At 41.3% G+C, this 17,343-nt stretch overlaps 1 protein-coding gene and 1 long non-coding RNA gene across 2 annotated transcripts in view; one reads left to right on the forward strand and one right to left on the reverse strand.

The window, feature by feature from the left end:
- LOC132159346 (carcinoembryonic antigen-related cell adhesion molecule 1-like) overlaps positions 1 to 17,343 on the reverse strand; it is a 165,453-nt gene that overhangs the window by 31,913 nt on the left and 116,197 nt on the right. The window lies entirely within an intron of this gene.
- LOC132160365 (uncharacterized) lies at positions 15,319 to 16,162 on the forward strand. Its single transcript, XR_009437987.1, has 3 exons — positions 15,319 to 15,675; positions 15,803 to 15,913; positions 16,041 to 16,162. It is a non-coding gene; the product is annotated as an uncharacterized LOC132160365 (long non-coding RNA).

The raw sequence follows: 17,343 nt of genomic DNA on the forward strand, positions 1-17,343 counted from the left end.
AAGTTTGCAGCATCAGATGGTCAGTGGACAGATATGGGCGATCTATCAGCCCAACCGTCATCAGTAAAAAAATGATGTATATGGAGAAGATCAAAAGGAAAGTTAAGGCATTTTTGTGCTATTTAAATGCATGTTCTGTTTGCATCTTCGTGTAAACAGTTTTTCCATTTTGCAAAGTTATTTTCATTTTGCAGACCTAAAAATTAAATAAATAAATAAATAAGTAAATATTATAGCACAAAATGAAATTCAATAACAGAAAATGTTTTCTTTGTTAATGTATCAAATGTGTTAGTTTTTACAGCAACAGTAAAATATTAACCAATAATTTTTGTTATATATTAAAGGGTTAGTTCAGCCAACATTTTAGGCTAAATATTAGTCTAAAGTAAATCTTTCAGCCTCAGCAACGATTTTACATTTGTTGTATATTTTCAAACTCTAAAAATTAATAATGACCGTCAGTATTCTGCTTTTTTACATTTTTCTCTTTCATGTGATAAAATAATATTTTATCAACCATAAATAATATATACATGCAAGTTTACGTGTTAGAGAAAAGTAAGGGGTTCCTTCAGATGTGACGAGGAGCACTAATCACTTTCTTTTATCTTATTTTTTACCATAAAGAATAGTTTTCTCAACCTGTAAATCTGCATAGAATATGGATGCTAATGCCAATTCCGTAATTCCGTTCGTGTTTGGACGTCAGTAAATCAGTTTTGGAAAATACAAACAACTTGATTATTTTTAATGAGCCCAACATCCAGCCGCACAAGAAAATATGCAACTCTTGAGACGTGAACAATAAAGGAAGTCGTCTTTCATTTTTGTAATGTTGTTAAATGGGGGGGGGGGGGGTATTTTTCAATTTAAGGTTATTCTTAACTTTAGAACTTATTCTTGAAAAACAAAATGACCAATAAAAAAGTGTCAAACAAAAGCACCCCATATTAAATCTACAAGAAAAATATTAATTTTCATATGTGTGTGTTACTGTGTGTGAAAATATGTAGGCTTATATATATATAAAAACTGTATAATATGAAGTTATAAAGTTTGAGTATATGGAATGGAATTAAATATATTGAATGAAATTCTGAATATATTGAATTAAACTTGAATATATTGAATGAAAGTTTGAATATATAAATTAACGTCTGAATGTATGGAATTAATGTCTGAGTCTATAAAAGGAAACTTGAATATATGAAATGAAAGTCTGAATATATCAAATGAAATTAGCAGTGCATGGAATTAAAATGCAAATTTGACAGTAATACTATATATATATATATATATATATATATATATATATATATATATATATATATATAGTTATATCCTTAGCAATAGCTTTCTAATTTGAATGACTTTCAATTAATTGGCTCAAATTTTCCAAAACTTTGTTGAACTGGAACAATATTGGCAATAGCTGGTCATATTCCAAACAATTCAAACAATTTGAAATGTACATCCCGTCATCTTGATTTCAATCATCTCAGTCATTTCACACAGTACCCATGCTCATTTTGATTGGAATGTTTATTTGTAGTCTTTTGACTAAAATTCCATATACTTTTAGTCATATTTTAATCATTTGAACTGTTTTAGTTTTAGTCTAGTTTTAGTCAACTAAATATAAGATTTTAGTTATCTAAATATACAGTAGATTTATTTGACTAATATCTAATGAGTTTGTTTAAGCTGTAATGCTCTTATTAAGCATTTAAGTATCACACAACTGTGTGTGTTTTTGACCATTTAAGTGCAAAAAGAGAAAATAGAGCTCAGTTCAGTACAGGGCCATCGCTAGTGGGGTAAAGGGGCTGACGATTATTGGGGGCCAGATCTCAACCGTCTGGCTGAGGCTAGCCTAAAAAGACGCTCAGGACAGTTGCAGGCCACTGCTGTGCATCCTCACGAAAGCTTATCATTTAGTTTAGTTTTTAAGCTTTGCCAATAAAAACATTCAAAACTGTTTAAAGCATTCAAACACAAGACATGGAAAAACTCAACTGAGTACTTGTGCGTCGTGTTCCGGTGTGCACACAGAGAGCCATGACTCACGGACAACAACACAGAACTGAGCTCTCCTTCATGTTGTCCTGCACCTGAATGAACAAATACAAATCACAGTTTAAACATGCAAATAGAAAAATATGTGAAAAAAAACAAAAATCAGTGCCCATGCACGGTGTTCTGTGTGCACAGGACGCACACTGAGAGATGCGTCTCAAAACATTTGAACACCAAATTTGCCTCTTCTTGCTCTTGTACATACAAAATTTATCATGGCTCAGTAAGTGAACACACCGTGTAAACAGGTGTCGGCTCCAAATGCAGGTTTTATATATACTTTACAAAAAGTAAAAAAAAAACAACTGAAATCACCCAAAAGGGGAAAAACCAGAGTAAGATAAACCCAGAAAACAGAACAGAAACAGGGATACGACCATATTATGGCAACCAAGTGCAAGAATAAGTGTTAGCATAACTGTGATCTGCCGCTTCGTGAAGACTTGGAGGGATCATCCACGGACTCTTCCGCTTCCTGAAGGCTCAGAGGGATCAAATGCTTGGAGGGATCATCCGCAGACTCTGCCGCTTCGTGAAGGTTCGGAGAGATCGAAGAATCGGATGGATCATCTGGGGAGTCTGCAGCTTCGAGAAGGCCAGAAGCAAGCCTCGGAGAGATTATACTGGACTCCGCCGCTTCATGAAGGCTCGGAGGGATCATCCATGGACTCTGCCGCTTCGTGAATTCTTGGAGGGATCATCCGGGGACTCTGAAGATTCGTGAAGGCTCGGAGGGATCATCCGCGGACTCTGCCGCTTCATGAAGGCTCAGAGGGATCAAAGGCTTGGAGGGATCATCCGCGGACTCTGCAGTTTCGTGAAGGCTCGGAGGGATCATCCGTGGACTCTGCCGATATGTGAAGGCTCTAAAGGGATCATCTGGGGACTCTGCAGCTTTGTGAAGGCCAGAAGCGAGCCTCGGAGAGATTATACTGGTCTCCGCCACTTCGTGAAGGCTCAGAGGGATCAAAGGCTAGGAGGGATCATCCGCGGACTCTGCCGCTTCGTGAAGGCTCGGAGAGATCGAAGGCTCGGAGGGATCAACCGTGGACTCTGCCGCTTCGTGAAGGCTTGGAGGGATCATCCGCGGCCTCTGCCTCCTCCTGAAGGCTCGGAGGGATCATCCGGGGACTCTGTGTAGTATCGGCTTTTGTGCGAGCTTGTCGAGTGAATATCTCACACAGACATCACTGGAAGGTTTGTAGTTCAGTCAGATAAGTCAAAAGCAAGACATCTTGCAGATCTACGTGTGTAATCTAGATGCTGTCTACACAAGGCACCCTGAAATGATGGCACGGAAAACAGAAATGAACACTTGGAAATGAATTAGATTTTGTTTACAGGCTGTTCACATTAACAGCTTTTAGCAACTACAACGAACATTGAGTTGAATGAGAAACACAGATACAAGCGACAGCAACCATAAAGCGCTCCAATTTTTGCAAATGAGCTTAGACCAGATGCGGCAAACTCTATTGGTTATAGCCAACATTTAAACATTTAACTGTGACACCAAAGCCAACCCATGATGTGGCCTGTGGCCTACTAATTTAAATAATAATTTGTTTAAAATATGTAAACTGTTAGCTATAAATAAATGGGTTTATTTTAAAATATGGGATACATACAAAGTCAGTTATACAGATTTTCATTGGGAAGAAAAAAAGACTCAGATTAAGGCATGTTACCTGTGCTGAGTCTGGTCTTGAGCTGGAGCTGCTCTGTGGTTTATGATCATCTGTGGTAAAGTGCAGCTTTAGCTTTAGTCATTGGTTGATTTGTAGACGTGCTGCAACACTGTATCTTTGTTGCTGCTTCTTTGTGAAAGACAAAGAAATCATTCTCAGCCATGCTCTGCTGTGAGAAACCGTCAGAACCTGTGAAAAAAACATAAATGCGATGTTTGATGTCATGTTAGCATCTGTTCTGCAGTAGCAGTTTAAAAACACCTTCAATAGGCTGTTAGCAGAGTATGCTTTGCGAAAAATAAACCTTTTAGTGTACAAGACCTTTAAAAACAAAATATGGAAAATAAAAGGTTCATTTACTTTATGGAATTTTAAAGTAAATATTTTTTAAAGAATTACTAAGGTCTTGTTATAAGAAAATAAGGTTATTCAGAGATTATTAATGCTTAACTGTTATTGCCTGTCACATCAGCAAGATTCCTGATTGAGTGTGTGTTTCTTTGCAGAAACCAAAGACAGATGCTGTGTATGAAAATGTCCCCAAAAAGCGATGATCAAATACTGTATCTACTGGAACTGATGCTAGAGCTCAGACACGACAGTGTCTTACAATTTGGGGTTTATTCTCTCTTATCCTCTGCCAGGATTGATTTGTTTTAGCTATTTTTTGTACATTTTGGTGTTATTGTGAATTTTGTTTTAATGTATTAGTTCACCATTAGCACAGCATCCAGAAACTCAACTTAAATTATTTATTTTTAGTTTATCATATGAAACTTTACATTCATTATCCATTAAACATTGATCCACCCTTTATTGTGCACTTTTGTCTGTCCTTTTAATGCTCGTTTTATTCTTTTAGCAAATGTAACAAAATATAAAGTGCACTGCATAGTGGCTTACAGTATCACACACGGATTGTTCAGCTAGATATGTTGACAAATGTAGCACAAGCACATAATTTCATCACATCATCATCAAGCACATCGTAGCTAACAGCATTTCAACAACAACTACACCCAGCACATGTTGGAGATATATGTAAATCATTAACAATAAAGGCAGACAGTCACTGCTAAACCTAACTGACTGACTGATAGATTCAGATTCATTTTTTTAATTGTGGTAATTGAGTACTGTAGTAGGCTACACATAATACACACAAATTTCCACAAATACAAATATACACATATTTAAACCTCCAACAAGATCAGTGCACATAATACACACATCCTTCACCACGTATACATTTGTACTCTTACACGTATATTGCTCATATTTCCCATGACTTATAATTGATTTTACTGATAGGCTGCCATACCTTTCATTTGCATGATAACCTGATGATTGGCTCCATCAGGTGGACTTTAAGCAGCAGTCACTGCTCAACTGGAAAGTACTGCTTTCACTGAAAAACTAACACATTTTTATGCAATAATATGTGTGTAAAAATCATAATGTTTTATTAAATGCAATGAGAAAATTGTTTATTTAGATGTTTTTATTTTATTTTATTTGTTTATCCAAAGTAGCTGCCATAAGGTGGAATACAACAAGCACAAGTAATAGTGAATGCATCAAGGAAGATTTTATTTTTATTTTTTTCAGCAGGTTGCATTTAAATGTATAGTTCAGCCAAAACTGAAAATTCTGTCATCACACTCAAGTTTTTCAAGTTTTTCATTTTTATTTTTTGATGAATTTGGGTAATCAAACAGTTTCTGGTCCCCATTGACTTTCACAGTGTGGGGGGGAAAATAAAATAAACATTCGTGTTCTGGATAGGGCTGGGAAGATTATTACACCAGCAAGGAACAGAGAATGAGAAGGTTCTGGAAAGTGATTTTGTGCCTCTTTGTGAAGGTACCACGAGGTGTTGCTCACCTACCAATTTGAAGCATCTGAAGGGGATGAGACTCATAAGATGAAAGTGAAGTGACATTCAGCCAAGTATGGTGACCCATACTCGGAATTTGTGCTCTGCGTTTAACCCATCCAAAGTGCACACACACAGAGCAGTGAACACACACACACACACACTGTGAGCACACACCCGGAGCAGTGGGCAGCCATTTATGCTGCAGCGCCCGGGGAGCAGTTGGGAGTTCGATGCCTTGCTCAAGGGCACCTAAGTCATGTTATTGAAGGTGAAGAGAGAACTGTACATGCACTCCCCCCACCCACAATTCCTGCCGGCCCGGGACTCGAACTCACAACCTTTCGATTGGGAGTCCGACTCTCTAACCATTAGGCCACGACTTCCCCAAAAGAGATCTAGCAAAGGTCGAAGGGTGTAGGCTATTCTGTCTGCAAGCAAGCATGAACTTGCTAAAAAAACCACATCCGGTAGCCAATGCAGAGAAATAAAGATGGGTGTGACATGGGCTTCCTTTGGCTCATGAAGACCAGTCATGTAGCGGTGTTCATTTTTCAGGATTGTTTTGTTGAAACAATTGATCATATGCACAGAGCTTTCTTAAGAACTTCAGTATGAAAATAAGCCAGCTCGTAAATTTCTGGGGAAGCTCATTTTATTTGTGATATACATATGTAGAGACTCTCACAGACTTTATAATCAGTAACTGAGAAACAAAATAAATAATGACAGTGGCATTAACATTCAGTTTTATGTTATTTAACAGCATAAAATTTTATATGCCGAGCCTGGTAATCCCAGAAGAATGCCTAGACACTTAACTGTACATTTAAATTCTGACAAACACTGTCATAACATAATAGCTAGTGATGATATCTCTTAAATGACATCATAATGATATTCTTGATAATCAGTAACTTACCTTCATAATCATTAACACATTTTTAAAATCTTATACCATTTTAAAGCCTTAATTCTTTTTAAAATCTACATCTTCACTTTTAAAATTCACTTCATTCATGAAGATGACATGAAAAATTTAGCAATTTGGTGGAAAACAAAGACTTACTATTATAAGCAGGAGATGGCAGCAGAGGATCAATCATTGGCTGCAGCTGTTATTTCAACTCTAGTTTTTCACATACATCTTATGGATTTATTATAAAATGACCACATCTACATCTTTTAATGTTTTGTCTGTAAATACTGTAAAAGCTGCCAAATTAATTCAGCCAACACAGACTTGTTGCAATGATTTAGCGGATTCACATGAAATGGTGTCTTGGTTCTTGAATTCACTGGTGCTCTTTTTGGGTGTTTGGTTGTATTGGAGGCATGGCCACTGATAATTACTCACCTAATCACCACCGACAGTTACAGTCACTTTCACCGGCCTATATTTACATTTACATTTAGCTGACGCTTTTATCCAAAGCGACTTACAATTGCTATATATGTCAGAGGTCGCACACCTCTGGAGCAACTAGGGGTTAAGTGTCTTGCTCAGGGACACACTGGCGGTTCACAGTGGATTCGAACCCGGGTCTCCCACACCACAGGCATGCGTCTTATCCACTGCGCTAACACCACCCCTATATATGTTCCCATCTCACTTCCCGATCTTTCTCAGATCGTTTGGAGTTTTGTGTTAATCATCCTGTCCCTGGCTGTCTTGTTCCGACATTATTGTCCTGGTTCCTGTGTTGTCTTCATGGTCGTTCCGTTCCTCGTGTTCCACGGAAGACTGGTTGCCCATCTGCGTCCCTGTGCTGCCAGGAGAGCACCATCGTGTACTTGCTTCTGTCTGACCCACCGCTAGAACTCTTGGTTTCCTCAATAAAGAACTGAGATTTCACTTGCTACTGAATCCTCCTTATTTATCCTGACAGAACGATCTGACCATTGCTGGATTCAGCGACTGTGGCTGAGTTGAGAGAGTTCCTGGTCAACAACACAGCTTGTATGGAACATTAAAAGAAGCAAATGGCGGCTAAGGGTCAAACAGTGCAAACCTTGGCAGCGCAGGTGTCCAAGCTCACCAATCACCATCAACAGCTTTGTGTGCCCACTGCGCCACCCACACTACCTGGTCTCCCCACCCCTCCGAGAGGCAATCACTAGCATGAGCCTCGTCTACCTGCTCCGGAGGTGTATGCCAGTGAGTCGAACTTTTGTAGAGTGTTTTTGACTAAATGCAGGGGCGGACTGACCATCTGGAGCACCGGGACTTTTACCGGTGGGCCGCTGGTCAATTTGGGCCGGCCTACCCGGTACACAAATATATATATATATATATATATATATGTCTTCATTTAGTAATTAAACTTTGATTTGATTGTCCGCTTGTTCCCGCCTCCTTCGTCCCGATAAATATGAAGTTTGTATGTTGTTACAGTGGTGCCAAAACCCTGGAGAAGGAGGGACGCGCTGCTGAAAGATCCCTCGCCGCAGTGGTTAAATCCGCGGTGCCATCGAGCAGGCGAGGGAGTGTGCCACCATGGACGCTCGAGGCGCTGGGCTGGAGTGAGCCTGCTGCCCTCCACCTGAACGGAGAGGAGCAGGGAAAGGGGGACTCCTGCCGGCTGCCCAGAACCGGAGGAGCCATCGCCGTCCACCGGGCGGCGGAGGAGTGTCGTGCCGTCCGCCGAGGGCCGTCCAGTACCACCGCCAGGCACCGCGGAGGAGATCCAAGAGAGACGTGGGAACAGAGGCGAGGCCGGTGGAATGATTGGAAATGAGCGACATCTGCTCGACCCACTGGTCTCGAGTCCCACGGAGGAGATGGAAGGATATAAAACAGGAGCGACGACAGTGACGGACGAGAGAGGACCAGGCCTGGGCTTTAGTTTGTGTTTGCTTTTTATTTGTTTGTCTTCATTTTGTAATTAAAGTTTGATTTGATTGTCTGCCGGTTCCCGCCTCCTTCGTCCCGATGAATATGAAGTTTGTACGTTGTTACACGGACATCATAATATTACATCTCTTTTCAATGCAAATGGATGAGTGAGGTCGATCAAGCGACAAAGAGTGTGTTTTGTTTGCATGTGAGTGTTTTGCTTTCCCTCCCTGTCTAGTTTGGTCTATTCCATTGCGTATCTTGAAACAGGCCCCCTTTCAGGTCGTCTAATTTACAGAGAGAGAGAGACAGATTTATCCGGTACAGTGAAATTTCTCTGAGCAGCAGGCCACTGTAAACATTAACACTTAAAACATAGCTGACTGTGTTTATGAGAATACTTGCAGAGACAATTATTTTGAGATAATTTTGTGTGTATGTGTTCGTTCAGAAGTTACGATACGCGAAAGATGATTAATTCTGGGTACGTGCATTGTCTGAAGCTCTCAGCGCGTGCAGCACGAATGGTTTAAAATACTTGAATCTTCAAGATTTAGAAACAAGTGCAAACGATCAACTAAGATCCGTTTCACCCCTTCAAGCGAGTGAACAACGCGAATCAAGTTAGGAATCACTATTCAAGATAGCCCATCGGGCAGGAGGTGATATATTTTGGAGCCTGACTGTAAAACACAATAGCCCTGGGACGTCAGGCTAGTGATTTTATGAGCCCTGCACCTCAGTACCTTCGTTCAACAAAATAAATGATTATTTAAAAAGATTTACTCAAAAGAATCACCTGTTCATAAATTGGATCATGAACTTGCATTACCGAGTCAAAGATGATCTATTATTGAACATCTCGTATGAATGAATGACTTCAAGTTCATCTGTAAAGCAAATAAAGCTATCGTTTACTTTATAATCTTTTATTTCATGCATGATTCGTATGGATCTGTTAACTGAATGCAAAGTGTGAGTTCTAGGAGAATGGTTGTATCATGAGCATGTACAGCTGCTGCACGCAGGTTTTTTTGACTAAATGTGCATTATTCTTCTCTCTAAAGCAACTCACGTTCGCCACCGAGCAGTCAAAGATGGCCCTGGTTATAATGCTGCGTTCATAACGTGAGGCTCAGTGGGGAACAACGGTGTGGGAGAATCAAGATCCCTGCTGTGCCTCGGTCCAAGCACTCTCCAAGGAGATGAGACAGGTCTTCGACTGCGTGGTGGCTGGACGTGAGGCAGCCCATCAACTCGTTGAGCTTCGTCAGGGGGAGAGACCCATTTCAGACTATTTGATTGAGTTATGCACCCTAGTTGCAGAGGGCAAATGGAACAAGGAGGCACAGTGGGACATGTTCAGAATCAGAATCAGAAAGAGCTTTATTGCCAAGTATGCTTGCGCATACAAGGAATTTCTTTTAGTGACATAAGCTTCCAGTAAACAGACACACAACAACACACAGAAAAAAAAAATAAATAAAAAAAAAAAAAAAAAAAAAAAAAAAAATTAACGGGAGAATTACAAATTGGCAAATAAATAAGTGTATAAACAATTGTGCTATAAATGATAATGGAATAGGATTGAGTGAGATGCAGGAATGTTCTAGGATGGAGGGGTAACAAATAAATATAAGGATATTGCACATTTTTGCATAAGCATAAGTTTAAGTGGGAAACATTTAACTGTTCATGAGGTAGATTGCCTGGGGGAAGAAACTATTCTTGTGCCTTGCTGTTCTTGTATTTGCGGCTCTGAGGCGCCGGCCAGATGGCAAAAGTTCAAAGATGGGGTGACTTGGATGTGAGGGATCCAGAGTGATTTTCTGAGTCCTTTTCCTCACTCTGGATGTGTACAGTTCTTGGAGGGTGGGCAGGGGAGCACCAATAATCCTTTCAGCAGTCCGAACAGTTCTCTGTAGTCTTCTGATATCTGATTTTGTAGCTGAACCAAACCAGACAGTAATTGAAGTACACAGGACTGACTCAATGACGGCTGAGTAGAACTGTTTCAGCAGCTCCTGTGGCAGGTTAAACTTCCTCAGCTGGCGAAGGAAGTACAACCTTTGTTGGGCTTTTTTCACAATGGAGCCAATGTGATTGTCCCACTTCAGGTCCTGAGAGATGGTGGTTCCCAGGAATCTGAATGACTCCACTGCAGCCACAGTGCTGTTCATGATGGTGAGTGGGGAAAGTGCAGGGGGGTTTCTCCTAAAGTCCACAGTCATCTCCACTGTTTTGAGCGTGTTCAGCTCCAGGTTGTTAAGACTGCACCAGACAGCCAGCTGCTCAACCTCCTGTCTGTAAGCAGACTCGTCACCGTCCTGGATGAGGCCGATGACTGTAGTGTCGTCTGCAAACTTCAGGAGCTTGACAGAGGGGTCTTTAGAGGTGCAGTCGTTGGTGTACAGGGAGAAGAGCAGAGGGGAGAGAACACATCCCTGAGGGGCACCAGTGTTGGTGGAGCAGCTGTTTGACATGAATTTCCCCAGTCTCACTAACTGTTGCCTATCTGTCAGAAAGCTGGTGATCCACTGACAGATAGAGCTAGGAACAGAGAGCTGGGTCAGTTTGGTCTGGAGGGTTGTTGGGATGATGGTGTTGAAAGCCGAACTAAAGTCCACAAACAGGATCCTCACATAAGTCCCTGTTTTGTCCAGATGTTGCAGGATGAAGTGCAATGCCATGTTGATTGCATCATCCACGGACCTGTTTGCTTGGTACGCAAACTGCAGGGGGTCCAGTAAGGGTCCAGTGATGTCCTTCAGATAAGCATGGGTTCCTGCATGGGTTGGCCAACTGCATTCAGAAGGAGATTTCCATGCTGGAGCTTCCCACGGATCTTACTGGTCTCATCGATCTGGCGCTTCGGGTGGATGCACGGTTACAGCGACTAGAGAGCCGTACTCGTCCGACAGTGGTTTGCAAGTTCCTGGAGCATCACAGAACCAGCAGCGGTAATGCGGTTGGTCCAATATTTGATCATGAACCCATGCAGGTTCGTAGAGCTCGGCTTTTCCAGGAGGAGAGAGAGAGGTGGAGGATGAAGGGACTCTGCCTCTACTGTGGAGGATCTGGACATTTTTAAGAGACTGTGGAGGCGGAGGGTAATTTCATGGACAAATCACTTGCTTTTCACATTCTTATTTCAATCACCCCCCTTCCTCATAAGATTTCTGTCAGCACACTGAACAGACAAGAACTTTCTGCCATCTCACACACCACCAGCAACATCACCCTCGTCACATCTGGGAACCACACTGAGGAGCTAGCCTTTTTCATTGTCAACTCTCCCCTGGTTCCCATGGTCCTCAGACATCCCTGGCTGGTCAAGCACAATCCCAGGGTTGACTGGGGTCACAATTTCATCACTGCTTGAGTAATCAGTGCTGTGCCTCTTGTCGTGTATCTGCCTGTTCGTCTGTGTCTAGTTCCGTGTTGCAGGATGAGCCGGTGAATTTATAAACCATGCCCCAGGAGTACCTCGTTTTTCAGTAAGTCCAGGGCTGCTTCTCTACCTCCTCATTATCCCTATGACTGTGCTATAGAGTTACTACCAGGTAAGTCTCAGCCTTAGGGCAAGTTACATTCACTTTCCTTGAGCCATGGAGAAATACATGGAGAAATACATTTCTGATTCTCTAGAAATCGGTTTTATTCACCCTTTATCTTCTCCAGTGTGGGGGGGGGGGGTTCTTTTTCATGGGTAAGAAGGATGGTTCTCTGCGACCTTGCATTGATTACCAAGGGCTGAATAACATCACAGTAAAGAATACCTATCCTTTGTTGTTGATGTCTTCCACCTTCGAGAGGTTGCAGGGAGCATCTGTATTCACAAAACTGGATTTACGTTATGCTTATCATTTGGTCCTCATCAGGGAGGGGGATGAGTGGAAGACTGCATTAATAACTCCAAATAACTGTCCAACTCCCCTGTGGTCTTCCAAGCACTCGTCAATGACGTGCTGAGAGATATGGTCGATCAGAGGGAAGTCGTGGCCTAGTGGTTGGAGAGTATGACTCCTAACCCTAAGGTTGTGGGTTTGAGTCTCAGGCTGGCAATACTACGACTGAGGTGCCCTTGAGCAAGGCACTGAAGCCCCAACTGCTCCCGGGTGCTGCAAAATAAATGGCCCACTGCTCCGGTTGTGTGTTCACAGTGTGTGTGTGTTCACTGCTGTGTGTGTGTGTGCACTTTGGATGGGTTAAATGCAGGGCACGAATTCTGAGTATGGGTCACCATACTTGGTTGTCTGTCACGTCACTTTCATCAGTTCATTTATATCTGCCTGGATGACATATTGATATGAGTATTTTCAGTACGTCAGATGAGTGCTCCAGAGGTTGCTAGAGAATGGGCTTTTTGAGAAATGTCAGTCTGTTCCGTTCCTAGGTTACATCATCTCATCCGAGGCAATGCACATGGATTGCATGGTAGCCAAGTTTAGATCCCTATAAGGCCCTAGAGAGGTTTCTGGGGTTCGCCAATTTTTACGACCTTGACTTCCCGAACAGCGTTCAGGTGGTCTAGTGTAGTCAAAGCTGCATTTACCAAACTCAAGATCCACTTTGTTTTTCGGATCCCATTCGGATTGCCCCCGATTCCTCACGTCAGTTTGTGGTGGAAGTCGACGCGCCAAAGGTGGGGGTAGGTGTGGTTCTTTCACTGCACTCTCCTTCGGATGACAAAATGCATCCCTGCGCATTTTATTCCAATCGTCTGTCACCAGTCTACATTTAACCATGAGACACTCTAGATTAGCTGAGCAGTGTCTCCCAACAATGACAGTGTTCGCACACCAAGCTTTGTTGACATTAAAGCACAATCCACCGCCTCTTGTCTTGCCAGAGTCATCTGCCGTTCTATCTGCCTGGAGCGTGTAGCATCCAGCTAGCTCAATAGCATTATTGGGTACATCCCTGTGTAGTGATGTTTCTGTGAAAACCATTACATTGCAGTCCAAAAGTCTCTTACTGTGGGGATGTGAAGACGTAACTCATCCATTTTGTTCACCAGTGACCACACATTAGTGAGGAAAATACTGGGTAAAGAGAGCCGGAGCGGTGTTAGCTTTAGCTTAGCTCTTAGACCTCTGCACTTTCCTCGCCCTTTGTTTATGATCTCGACGCCGCTTGCAAGCACTTCCGCCCGGCCGGGTAGAGAGCATAGCCTCGGGTGTTCTGGCGATCTCAAGGATGAGTCGAAAGATTGGTGATAAAACTGTTGGAAAAGTCCTCACCGATATCCAAAAGCTTCCATCGGGTTTAGGATGTTAAAGCAAAGCTGTTCAGTAAGAACAGACCCGAGATGAGCAGGAATAATACTGCAAAATTGCAAAAGCTGGAGAGACACTTTGATGTGCACGCGCCGCCATCTTAATCTTTATCTTGGTCTTAATATGATCACTGTGTTTCTTTTATTTCTCCCCCTTTCTGTCAAACACTGTTTCTTATCATGGTTTCTGTAGAGTAAAGAATCATAAAAGAAAGCTGCAGGACAGGAAGAAGCCCCTTCACTGACATTTCAAATAAAACCCACCACAACCACTTTCAGTTTGAATCAGAAGCAGTAAAGCCATAACACTGGTACTGTACTGTTTTAACTTAGTATTTCTCAATATTTTTTTTTTATATTTACTAAATATACATCTGCGTTAGGAGGGTCAAACTCTGCTGGAAGAGGACTAACAAAGCAAATTAACAGGTTGGGTGAAGTCTTAGTTCAGACTGTTCACTAAACTGTTGAAGAAATGTTTTACGTGATTATTTTCTTCTGTTTGTGCTGGTGCCGTCTGACTGGTAAGTTATAAACTAAAACCTAAACTAAGCTGCTTTCCAATATCAGGCACCTTTTGTTATCACATAGTAATTTCAAGGGTTACAAGGGCTTCAGCACTTTCTCATAAATATTTTTTTAAATACTTCAGCAGTAATCATACACAGCTACAGAATTCATGGAAATTCACAGGATAAAGTGTGTCAATACAGAGTGAATTAAGGAAATCTAATTTTATGATAAAATATATAGTTTTCACTCACAAATGTCTAGTAAATGTTTGGAAAAATTAAATTAAATTAAATTAAATGTACTTTTGAAGTAGAATTTTTTTTTAATCATGTAAATTGTGTAACTTCCCACACTGATTTAAATATTGATGTTTAAGACCCTAAATATCTGCTGCTGTTCTGGATGTTGTTCACTTGATCTACAGCTGATTGCAGGCTTTATAAAGTAAAGAAAGTTTTCATCTGTCCACATTTATGTTCTTCAGGTGTGTTTGGCAAGTCAGTGTCAGTGACTGAAGGAGATTCAGTCACTTTACACAATGACATTTCTGAATGCAGAGACTGCAAAACAGTGTGGGCGTTTGGAACATCTGAAACGTCCCTCATAGGGTACATGAATAGAAACAAACAAATCTTCTCCACGTATGACGGTCCTGATGGGAGATTCAGAGACAGACTGAAGCTGGACAGACAGACTGGATCTCTGACCATCACAAACACCAGAACTGAACACGCTGGACTTTATAAACTACTGATAAATGGAGCAAATCTTTTAACAAAACAATTCTACGTTTCTGTCTATGGTGAGTACAATCTCAGAAAAAAAGGTACAAAAGCTGTCACTGGGGCGGTACCCTTTCAAAAGGTAAAGTTTTGTAGCTCTTAGGTACTAATATGTACTCTTTAGGTATTAATATGTATCTTTAAGGTACCAATATGGACTCTTTGGGTACAAAGATGACAACCTGCCCAAGTGACAAATTGTTTACCTTTTCTTCTGAGAGTGAGAGACGTCATTATTGTGTGCTCCAAATACTATTGTTTCATTAACTATGTCCACTAAACATTCACTGAACGATTTACAGTTTCTCTTTATCTTATACTGTTTTCAGCTCGTCTGTCTGTTCCTGTCATCTGCAGTAACTCTTCACAATCTTCATCATCTTCATCATCATCATACTGTTCATTGTTGTGTTCAGTGGTGAATGTGGGTCATGTGACTCTCTCCTGGTACAAAGGAAACAGTTTATTGTCCAGCATCAGTGTGTCTGATCTCAGCATCAGTCTCTCTCTACCTCTGGAGGTGGAATATCAGGAGAAAAACAGCTACAGCTGTGTGATCAACAATCCCATCACAAACCAGACCACACATCTCAACATCACTCAACTCTGTCAGATTCAATCAGGTATGACAGTGGTGTTATTAATGATTAATTACTGAGCTGATCTCTGTTACTGATACAAAAATAAGCCACCATCAAGACCTCAGTCTTTTTTGAGATTAGACTGATAGAATCATTTTGTCCTTTACAGATCAGGGTTTACCTTTATTGTACACAATGCTGATTTCTGCTGCTGCTGCTGGATCTCTGATTGTAGTTGTAGTTGTGATGTGCTGCATCTGCAAAAAATACAGAAAAAACGGTCAGGATTTAACTTTTTAAACTTCAAATATTAACTACAGTGAATGCATTTGAATCAGATATATACATTTCTAAATATGATTTCACACTTAGTCATTTTAACACATCTGTGATCATTGTTAATGCAGTCTTGACACGACAGGAAGACCGAACTCTTTCAGCGTTGTGTAAACCAACAGGAAGAACGGTAAGATAATGACTGATTATGTTGACTGTGTTGTTGCTGTGATTGACGTTTGCAGCATCAGACGGTTCATGGATCATCCATGAACAGACGTGGCTGATCTGTGAGCCCTAACCATCAAAAGTTCAAAGTTCAAAAGTTACGCTCTGCACCTTAGTGTCAATACTAACATATGTTTCTCCATTGTGCTGGACCATGTTCGTTTTACAGACCTGAAAAAAAAATTATATAAAATGTAGATGATACGTTTCAACCAGAATGTTAGCAGACTTTCACTTTCACCTTTCACTTTAATCTCATCTGTTTTTCATACAATCAACGCAGTCTTTTACATTTTCTCTTTACTAAAAATATTTTTCTAAATTTGTCAATATGCTTAGAACAGGAACAGCGGGGCAAATTATTTGATTGGGCTCTTTTTAAGATCTTTGTGGTTGAACAATAGGGTCGATTCTCTCATGGAAACCAAAATTCCATTGATCTTTGACATATAAAAGGTCATTGTACATTAAAAACATCCTGTAAGTTTCCGAACTCAAAGCTTTCTCATTAGTCTAAAAACTGATTATATTGATGTCAAGAGAAAGCAGGCTGGATTCAGGTGCGGGTAAACTCAAGGCTTTATTAACAAAGCGGAGACAGAGAAGAAAGAGTCACGCTCCACAGGTTTCACTCGCAGTGACAGGATGAACAGCAGATGAGTCACGTTTCATAGGATTCACTCGTAGTGACAGGATGAACAGCAGATGAGTCACGTTTCACAGGATTCACTCGTAGTGACAGGATGAACAGCAGATGAGTCACGTTTCACAGGATTCACTCGTAGTGACAGGATGAACAGCTGAAGCTACTAGGAGCTCTGGGCTTGTAAGAACTAGAGCAGAGAAATAAGCCAAACACACTGGAGCCTGAGGACAAGACACGACAGGGTGAGTACAAAGAACTGCTGGATGATCGGAGCTATTGGAACGAATAACAACAGTCTGACAATAGACAGAGAAACACAGGGAATAATAAAGGGGAAAAAATTAGAAGGACATAGAGAACAGGTGGCGAGCAATTATGGTTAACCACGGGGAACAAGGGAGGCGGGGAAAACACAAACAGGCAGACGTGGTGAGCAGTCACCATCCCAACACACACACCCACACCAAAAAGACAGGTGATTAGCCCCGAGACCCGACAGTACCCCCCCTCCCAGGAGCGTCACCTGGCGCTCTAGGAAGGGGCCTACCTCGATGCCGCCG

The sequence above is a fragment of the Carassius carassius genome, chromosome 16 (assembly GCF_963082965.1).
Source record: "Carassius carassius chromosome 16, fCarCar2.1, whole genome shotgun sequence".
Taxonomy (NCBI): Eukaryota; Metazoa; Chordata; class Actinopteri; order Cypriniformes; family Cyprinidae; genus Carassius; species Carassius carassius.